We start from the raw sequence: 10,335 nt of genomic DNA, 5'->3' as shown, positions 1-10,335 counted from the left end.
AATCCCTAACTAACAAAAAGATTGATAGGTCCATGAAACAATGGCAATGAAGCTCTAAACATGGCAAGAGATATTGCAGATTATGACTTGGTTAAAATCTCAGTTTGCACTTGCAGTTTTTAATCTCGTGACATGTTGACCGCAATAAAACATTATTCTACAGCAAGTTTCATGGCATGAAATTTCGTAGGGTTGTAGAGGATAACAACTACTACAAAACACTAGCGTTGAACATGAGCTAAAACATCACAGAATACATGGTAACATCAATTAAACATGGCATGAAAATAACTACAGATTTCCACACTTGGTCAAATCACAAGGGAAAATTGCAGCACTTTATAACATCATAGCAACTTCGACAGGGAATAACTCTAAGATGCAAAACCTATTTGGCAAGGTTGTGGCACCATTTGAGAGAGGTTAAAAAGCACAACAATTCATGGCATTTGACCAAACACAAAGGAGCAACATATTCATGGGAATCATCAACACAACATGGTAAGAAAATAACAGATTCTATACTTGGAAATATTTGAGCATGTGAAACAGCAACATTTTCTTAGATACTTTGGAGGAGAAACCCATTGAACTACAAGCTAATCATAGAAAAGAAAAGTGTGTGGGCCTAGTGCCAAAACACTAACATTTCCATGTAGACAAGTTCATCATAGCATGCATGAATTAAATCCTAGAAAATCACAAAATGACACCTGATCACAAAAATAATATATTTTTTCAAACTTTCCCAAAAGACAAAACCAATACCACCACCGGATCTACTAGAAAATTTTACCCCAATTTCATATATCATACTCATATGTTCCTACAGAAAAATCACTCACAAAACTAAAACGAATCTTCCACAAATTAGGTGTTAAGAGGTACTGTATATGCCAATTGTGCCATATTCCAGATTTGGCCTCTACGAGATCTGGCACTTTCCTATTTGGAAACAATCGCAATGCGAATAACAACACAAAGAAAAAACACTAAATAAACTAAACAGGGTAGGCCCCACCTCGCAAAGTGCGAGGGGCCCTAGGGGATGACAAGAGAGCCATGGGCCCACTGTCAGTGACGCACACAATTAGGGGGGGCAACAATGCTACACCCACCTAAACTTACGTGAGGATTTTACGTAAAGAATGATGTGGAGGTAATTTATTGGATAAGGATTAGTGGCTGGGGCCCACCCCACTTGAAATCAGGGGGCAGAAAAGTTTTGTAAAGAAAGATTACTTAACAACACGTACAGCTTGTACGTAGATGTAGCATTTTGGGGGGGGCGGGGGGGGGGGGGGGGAGGTTCTCTAAATTGCCTCCGCGGGGTATTCAACCCACGTCTCCCCCGAAGGAGGGCGAGGCGGCTACCACCAGGCTACGGACATGCTTTTGTCCAATGGGAGGGGGGTCGCCCTCTAAATAATCTTTCGTGTAGATCTCCTTCTTCCCCGGAGACAGAGAAGAGGAGATCGACGTCGGTGTCAACTACGGTGGCTAGCAGGGCATGGGCTCACCGGTGGGGGTGCGGAATCCCTAGGGAACACGAGATGGCAGCGGGAGGCGAGTCGCCCGACATGGTCACAGCGACTGCACAGGCAAGGGCGCAGTGCAGAGATGAAGGGGCGAGCGAGGTGCGATGGGGCAAGCTACGGGAGCGTGCGGGGCGGCAAGGTAGAGCGCGAGCATTTTCGGGAGCTACTAGATGGGTGCGTGGTGCTGCTGCACCACGACAGTTACGGCAAACAACAGAAAAAAACGTTCCTTGGATAGAGCACGGGGAGCACGACGCTTCCTACGAAGGTCTAACAACGACGGGGAAGGCGTGGAACGGGAGCGGGGCTACCTCACTACCTACTGGCGAGACGGCGTCGACGCGAAGGCAATGAGGCGGCAACGACGAGGCATCAATTTCGACGAACTACAGGTCCGACAAGAAGGGGAGAAGAGCTCGGGGTAGCGCCGATTGGGGCCTTGGCACTCCCTTGAACGACGGGGAAGAGGAAGAGCACCGGGGGCTTCCTTCCCATGGCACTAGAGCTCCGGGAAAGTGACGAACTGATCACCCCAAGCTCGAGCTCGAGCTCGTTCTGGGCATCGGGAGCATGGCGACGGCACAAGCTTGGGGAGACCTACATGCAGCGGCGAGGCGAGGAGGAGGGAGGAATGGAGAGTGGGGACTTGCTAGGGCACGGGAAACAACTTATATAGGTAGCTAGGTCGAGATGAGGCCGTCAAATGAAGGCATGGCGGACGTGGCTCCTCTGGATGGGGTGTTAAATAGAGGAGAACGAAGGTCGTGTCGCTAGCGGGCTAGGTGGGATGCGCGGCTGCGAGCTGCTGCTGTTGGGCCAGCGGGGTTGCTACGGCTGGGCCAGGAAAGAAGGATTAGGCCTAGCTAGACTGGTGTCTCCCTCTCTCTGAGGAAAACAAAGGTTTTTCTTTTTTAATAAACAACAACAAAGAAATAAATGCGAGTGACTTTAAAAGGGAGGTTGAGAGAAAATAAAATGGTTTCGAACTCACAAAAATCAACACTATTTAAAAAAATGGATTGGGCTTTTTTAGAGCAAATAAAATAAATCACATATATTTATTATAATAATCTGTTTTGCAAAGAATAGAAAGGGAAACATATTGAAGCATGGTTGAGAGCTAATTTACAATTGTTATGAGAATATTTAGAAGAAGAGCAACATTTTGTTTTAGATGGATACGCAAGAAAAAAAAACCACATCTCTTAGCATTCCCAATAAAAGGGATTTAAGCAAAGTTTGAAAAGAAAAGGATATGAGGTTTCTACACAAGGCAAAACATCATGCTACCAAGCACCCAAGCTCCACAACATACTCTCACACAACAACAAGCACAACAAGCATATGATGCAAACAAGAGATGATGATTATGATGACATGATGCAAATTGTCATGAAGCAAATTAGTATTACTCAACCACATAAGGCAACTTGGAAGGTTCAACATGACATATAATACAAATAGGGCAAGGGGTGCACTTGGGCTGTTACTAACGGATCCCTTGACCGTACAAAGTTCCTCCAACTCAAAGCCTTGATCACAGAAGCGGCGGGTCATGGCGAACTCGCTCCCGATGGCGCTCAAAGATGGCGCACGGTCCTGGCTCCTGAACTTGCCCAGGGGCTCGGTCTCTTTGTGGGGTGACATCTGTGAGCTGTTCGTCGCCAACTTCAAGGGCATGCACTTCGTCAACGACATGTGCCACGTGAAGAAACGCCATAGCGAGACCGTCCGCAAGTACATCGATAGGTTCAGCCAGGTGCGCAACAAGATCGTGCATGCCACCGACGAGGTGTTCATCATGGCATTCACCAACAACTTTAAGGACCTTAAGATGTGCGAGAAGCTCGCCATCAACGACACCCTGAGAACAGCCATGGAGTTGTTCAACTTGGCCGACAAGTGCACCAAGGCTCAAGAAGGCCGCTTGTTCACCCGCGACAACCCCGAAGACGTGCCCGATGATGCCAAGGACAAGGCTAAGGAGGTCAAGCGCAAGCGACCCATCGTGCTTGCGGCTGAACCCGAGTAGAAGCGCGGCCGCGAGCGAAGCATGCTCGAGAAGGAGCGCCGACCGTTCTGCATCTAACACGACATGCACACCCATAACACTGAAGATTACCATGAGCTCAGGGTTATCCAGGACGAGCGGGTTGGCCGGCGCCCGGAGCACAACGACCGTTGTGCTGGTCGTGGCGGTGCCCATGACGATGGAAGATGGGACAGCCGCAACGGCAACCGTCGCTAGGGGTGGTACGAGCAGCCTCGTGACAACGGCAGGCGTCACCAGCCTTGCGAGATGCTCCCTCAGGACAATGCGCACCTCCCTCCGCTCCACCGCCTCCAAGGAGGATGGAGGACAACCAACATGATGAGGAGGTCGGGGCCTACCAGGAGCCTCGTGCAGTGCCATGTATTGTCAACAGGGCCCACACCCCCTCGTCGAACCTCCAGTTCAAGGAGCTCCCCGCGAGGTGAACGTCGTCCTCCCAAAGCCACGGCTGCGAAACCCCACAAGTGGTCCCAATATGCCATCACCTTCGACGCCAAGGATAGCCTGAAGTCTGTAGCCATCTTGGGCCTGATGTGCACCCCCACCATCAGCAACGTGGCAGTCACCAAGACCCTCATCAATGGGGGCACGAGCCTCAATATGCTCTCTGTCAAAACCTGCGACATGCTCCACGTACCCTACGACTAGCTGATGCTGACCTGGCCGGTCTCGAGGGTGACCAATGGCACCACCACCTCGCGGGGGCAGGTCTACCTTCCGATCACCTTCGACACGCACGATAACTATCACACCGAACACATCAACTTCGACGTGGCGCACATCGGGATCCCGAACAACACCATGTTGGGCTACCCGACGCTGGCCAAGTTTGAGGCCGCAACCCACCACAACAACAACGTCCTCAAGATGCCCAATTGTAGTGGCATCATCACCGCCGCCTACGACGAGAGGGAAGCGGTCTTCTCACACGAGCGCGCTTATAGGGCCGCTGCCATGGAGTGCTCAAACAATGCCGGAGGTGATGTGCCTTGCAATCCGCACCTCCGAGGAAGAGGCAGTCGTTGCCCACCTTTTGCTCTGCCAAAGTGAAGAATCCAATGGTCGAGGCAAAGGTCGCAAGCCTCACTCGTGCTATGGGAGCTTTCCGTCTCACCGCAAATTAAGGCGTGCCCGGCGCCACCCATAGGTAGGGCTCAGGGGTTTTCGCTTTGAGGGATCGATAGAAGGTGTGTCTAGAGCGGGGTGAATAGACTACTTGACAAGATAAAAATCCTAGCCTTTTCCCAATGTTATGGTTGGCAGATTTTAACAATTCTAACAAGTCTAGTACACCCTACACATGCTAGTCAACAAATATGGCAGCGGAAAAGTAAAGACTTTGCACATGTAAAGAAGTAGAGTTTAGGAGATCAAACGCAAGAGCTGACACGACGACTTTTGGCATGGTTCCGATAGGTGGAACTATTGTACGTCCATGTTATTGGAGACTTAAACCCATGGAGGGTAACGGCTGCGAGAGTCCAGAGAGGGCTCCACCCACAAGGGGTCCACGAAGAAGCGGCCTTGTCTATTCCACCACGGCTTCCGCCAACGAAGGACTAGCCTCACTCACAGTAGATCTTCACAAAGTAGGCGATGTCCTTGCCCTTACAAACATCTTGGTTCAACTCCACAACACGAAGTAGGAGGCTCCCAAGCGATACCTAACCAATCTAGGAGGCACCGCCCTCCAAAAGGTAATAGATGTGGTAGAATGATGAACTCCTTGCTCTTGTGCTTCTAAAGATAGTCTCCTCAACACACAATCACTCTCTCATAGAATAGGCGTGACTAGGAGAGATTGATTTGGTGGAAATCAGCTTGAGGAGGCTAGAGATCAAGTTTCAAATGATGGGATTGGATTATCTTGGTCTCAATACATGAGTAGTTGGCTCTCTCTCAGAAAAAATGGATCTCACAATGAAGTGTGTCTTCTTAGTGCTTCTCTCTCTAATGAGAGGTGGTGGAGGGGTATATATAGGTTGTCCCCAAAATCCAACGGTTACACCTAAAGTTGCCAACTCGGTGACACCGAAGTCATGAACTTGGTGGTACCGACTTGCGCTAAAGGTAGAAACTTTTGAATCTCAGTGGAACCAATATACACAACTCGGTGACACTAAAAAGGTAGTTAATGGTGAGATGACACAACTCGGTGCCACCGATACCCGAACTCCGAAATTTTGATTTTTTGTATAGAGGCAACAGAAAGTTGGTCATCTAAACTCGGCATGACCGACATGGCTTTGGTTGCACCAATTTGGTGGCTTTGGCAAGGGTTCCGTCTAGGATGAAAATTGGTAGGGCTAAAATGAGAAAGTTGGTGGCACCGATTTTGTGTATGAGGCTTTGGACAAAATGGTTATGTGGGACAATGACTGAGTATTATTTTTGGCTATCTCTGAGCACTTGAGCAACCAGTTAATTTTAATACCTCACCCCATTTTAATAGTATTGGCTTTCCTATGGACTCAAAAGTGATTTCTCATAAATATAAAATGAAGAGTCTTCTAGCTTGAAGCTTGGACCAATCTTATTCCTTTCTTGCATCAAGGGGCATCTCCAAATAATCCTTTAGCCAATGCTCTATGTGGACTATTCCTGAAATATACTAGGTAAAAGTGTTAGTACAAGAGACAATGTATCTTGTCATGAATTATCAAAACCACCTAGGGAGCATATGTGCTTTCAATCTCCCACTTTTTGGTAAATGATGACAACATACAATCTAAGCTTCAAATAAAGATAGGCATTAAAATATGACATATTTGAAAGATACATGACTAGCACAAGCTCCCCCTAAGTGTGTGCAATCCCTTTAAAAAAGATAGTTTCTTTAGAATGCATGGGCAAACGCATGGTAGAAAGGACAAGAGAAGTCATGTACATCCTCGCTATATGCATCAAACATATGTGAATGAAGAACTTCCATGTTCAAGACTCCCTCTTGCAAACAATATGTGCAAGAAACAAGAGATCATCATGAACGGGGATATGATGCATAAACTTACCTTGAGGATCTTGAGCATCTTTGCAGTAGGAGTACACTTGAGAAAATATTTCTTAGATAACACAAGAGTATACTATTGTAAAACTGCAAAGAGCTTCAGGAATACCAAGATATGGAGAACATATGAGAAGATATGATTTGATAATAGATATGTCTCCAACAATACTTAGAACTTTCTCCCCTTAGGAATGAATACGAAAGAATTTCCTCTCCCCATGAATCATAGCACGCAGATATTGGGAGAAGCTAGGGCAAGACAAGTTCAATCTCTCAACAATTTTATCTTTTGATTGAACAAATATGTATAGCAATGATAGAAACAATTTTATCTCTCTCCCCCTTAATATGTATGGTTTGATACATCTGCCCTTAGGTAGATCTCCCCTTGGCTAAACCTTCCTTTAGGAACAGATATCTCCCCCGATTGATATTTCTCCCTCTTTTGTGTAAGCTTATTAGTGATACTTCTCCCATATATATAGGTTCATTGGAAGCTTTGATATTTCTCCCCCTTTGGCATTAATTTCCAAAAACTCCAGAGGGTAAGAGCTCATTGAGAGAAAGGGATCCTTGATACTTATCTCTTTGATAAGGGTTCCTTGAATTTTCTTCTCCTTTAATATGAATAAGAGTTCCTTGAACTATCTCCCCCTAGGTTAGGGATCCTCGATGATTCTCCCTCTTATATTGTGGGATCATCGAGGTTTTCTCCCCCTAGAGAAGATTTCCCCCCATCAAAAAATAAGGCTAAAACTGATTTTGTTTTCTAAAGTGTTCAATAAAATCTTAGAAGGTAATGAAACATGGGATCATTGATAATATTTATCCCCCTAAGGCAAAAGTCCAGAAAATATTAGAAAATGAAAGGCACTGATAATATCGGAATCACGGACGCAAGATGGTCCGATAGAAGCGAGAATGAAAATCAGGCCGCTTGGAGAAATCTATTGGACCGAGTTTGCCACATCGGTGAGACCGAGTTGCAAATAAAATCAACTCGTGAACTGAAAAATAAACAAAAAGAAAATCTAAGGATTGGTATAAGATACCAGTTGAGAAATGAGATCAAGACAAGAAATAATTCCAAATATTTTTTGTTTTTCACAAAATTTATATACATGAATTAGATGAGAGTTGAATGGTTCCAAGAAGATATGAAATGACAATTGTGAACCATATAAGAATCTCCATCTATATGTGGGGAGGTAACTAGGTTACCTATATTAGAGTATTTGACTTAAGGAGTCAAGCAAGGTTGCCTGATCATAGTCGTACTCATCGTTAAGCGCAAAATGGAGTCACCATTTTTTGCTTAAGAATTTCAATGTCTTCATATCATTTGAGTCGCTTTACCTCATGACTTGGTGTAAAGCTTTACCAAGAATATGAGTACATACCTTCGAATGATGTTGATGACATGGCATGTAGGTGAACTTGTTGTGGATGCTCAATGTTGATGAATATCATCTTGAGTTAGGAGCAATCCTTGTTGTTTTGGTTCACTTTTCACCTACATTGGTTAGTCATGCAAGGAAGACCATAATATATCCAAATGACAAGGGTGAATGAATTCAACAAAAGATAGTCAAGGATATGATTTTGGTTGTCTTCTTCCTCCATCTTCAAAGAAGGGGTTGTTGATACTTGGCCATGTCAAGATTTCTTTTGATGAGAGTTGATAGCAATTTTGTGGAATGTAGTTCCTCCAAGTACCTACAAAAGATTAGATGCAATACAAGGGAGCATACTTTTCCAAGATATAAGATAGTCATATCAATAGAATCATGGAATAGGTAATCAAGTTGATGCCCTTGCATGCATCCGAGTGAGTCTAGTTCAAGTTTGAAGCATCAATGATGTTCAACTCGCTCCTGAAATGACAAAACACTTTCTCATCAAGTGGTTTGGTAAAGATATCATCTAATTGTTTGTCGGTACGCACATGCTTGTAATCTATATCTCCTCTACCAACATGATCACGAATGAAATGATGTCACACGTGAATATGTTTTGTTCGAGAATGTTGCAGAGGATTATAGGCAATTTTAATTGCACTTTCATTCTCACATAACAATGGACCTAAGAGTTTGAGTCATCCATAGTAATTGCGCACAACATGATCCGACGGCAATGTATTCTGCTTCGGTAGTAGATAAATGTACCGAGTTTTGTTTCTTGGATGACCAACACACAAGAGATCTTCCAAGAAATTGATATGTACCCGAGGTGGATTTTATATCAACCTTGTCTCCGGCATAGTCCGAGTCGGAATAGCCAACAAGGTTAAAAGAAGATCCCTTAGGATACCATATGCCAAAGTTTGGAGTATGTATGAGGCATCTCGCTGTTCTTTTCATAGCCAATAGATGACACTCTTTAGATTCCACTTGATATTGTGCACACATGCAAATACTCAACATGATGTCAGGACAGGAGGCACATAAATATAACAAAGAACCAATCATTGATCGATAAACCTTTTGATCAAGTCGTTTGTCCTCCTTAGCGAGGTCAACATGTCCACGAGTAGGCATGGGGGTTCTCATACCTTTGCAGTCATGCATGTTGAAATTCTTGATTAAGTCTATGGTGTACTTGGTTTGAGAGATAAACGTACCTTCTCTCGATTGTTTTATTTGCAATCCAAGGAAGAATTTCAGCTCACACATCATAGACATCTCATACTTCTCTGGCATCAACTTTCCAAACTTTTCACGAAAATGTGGGTTAGTAGAACCAAAGGTAATATCATCCACATATATTTGGCATACAAATAGTTCACCATTAACTCTTTTAGTGAATAAGGTTGGATCAATTTTACCAATCTCAAAACCATTTACTTCATTAGGCATTTGTACCAAGCTCTAGGGGCTTGTTTAAGACCATATAAAGCTTTACGAAGTTTGTAAACATTATTAGGTTTCTTAGGGTTCACAAATCCGGGAGGTTGTTTAACATAAACTTCCTCCTCAATTTCACCATTTAGAAAAACATTTTTGATATCCATTTTGTAAAGAATAATATCATGGTGATTGGCATAAGCAAGAAGAATGTGAATGGCTTCAAGTCTAGCAACGGGTGCATAAGTCTCACCGTAGTCCATTCCTTTGACTTGCGTGTATCCTTAGGCTATGAGATGCGTCTTGTTGCATACAACTTGTCCATCTTTATCTTGCTTGTTCCGAAACACCCATCTTGTACCACTGATGTTTTTCTCATCTTCGGGCTTTTCAACAAGTGTCCATACTTGATTCCTCTCGAAGTTGTGTAACTCTTCGTGCATGGCATTCACCCAATTCGGGTCTTGAAGGGCTTCTTCAACCTTCAAAGGCTCAATGCTAGAGATGAAAGAATAATGCTCACAAAAGTTAGCTATACGATATTTACAGTGAGTGATTCTCCCGGTTTTTATGTCACCGTAGATTTGATTCAACGGATGATCTCTGTCCACTCTTTCTCGGACTCGTGACAACTTCTTCTTGTTGGATGGAGGAGATTCTTCATCATCATAATCATCATCCTCATCTTGCACGTTGTCATTGACGTCGTCATCTCCTTGAGGTAGTGGTGAGGAAGGTTCGGGAGGATCATCATGATGTTCTTCTTCCTCTTCTTCATCATGTCATCTGCCGCTTGTGGATGCTTCCATGTCGTTTAGTGGTTCGCCTTGAAGCGAAGTAGGAGCTTCCAGTTGAGTTGATGAAGTACTCTCCTTCACCTCCATGGGATGAATC

This window comes from Hordeum vulgare, chromosome 7H (assembly GCF_904849725.1).
Source record: "Hordeum vulgare subsp. vulgare chromosome 7H, MorexV3_pseudomolecules_assembly, whole genome shotgun sequence".
NCBI lineage: Eukaryota > Viridiplantae > Streptophyta > Magnoliopsida > Poales > Poaceae > Hordeum > Hordeum vulgare.
This window is presented reverse-complemented; position numbering follows the sequence as displayed.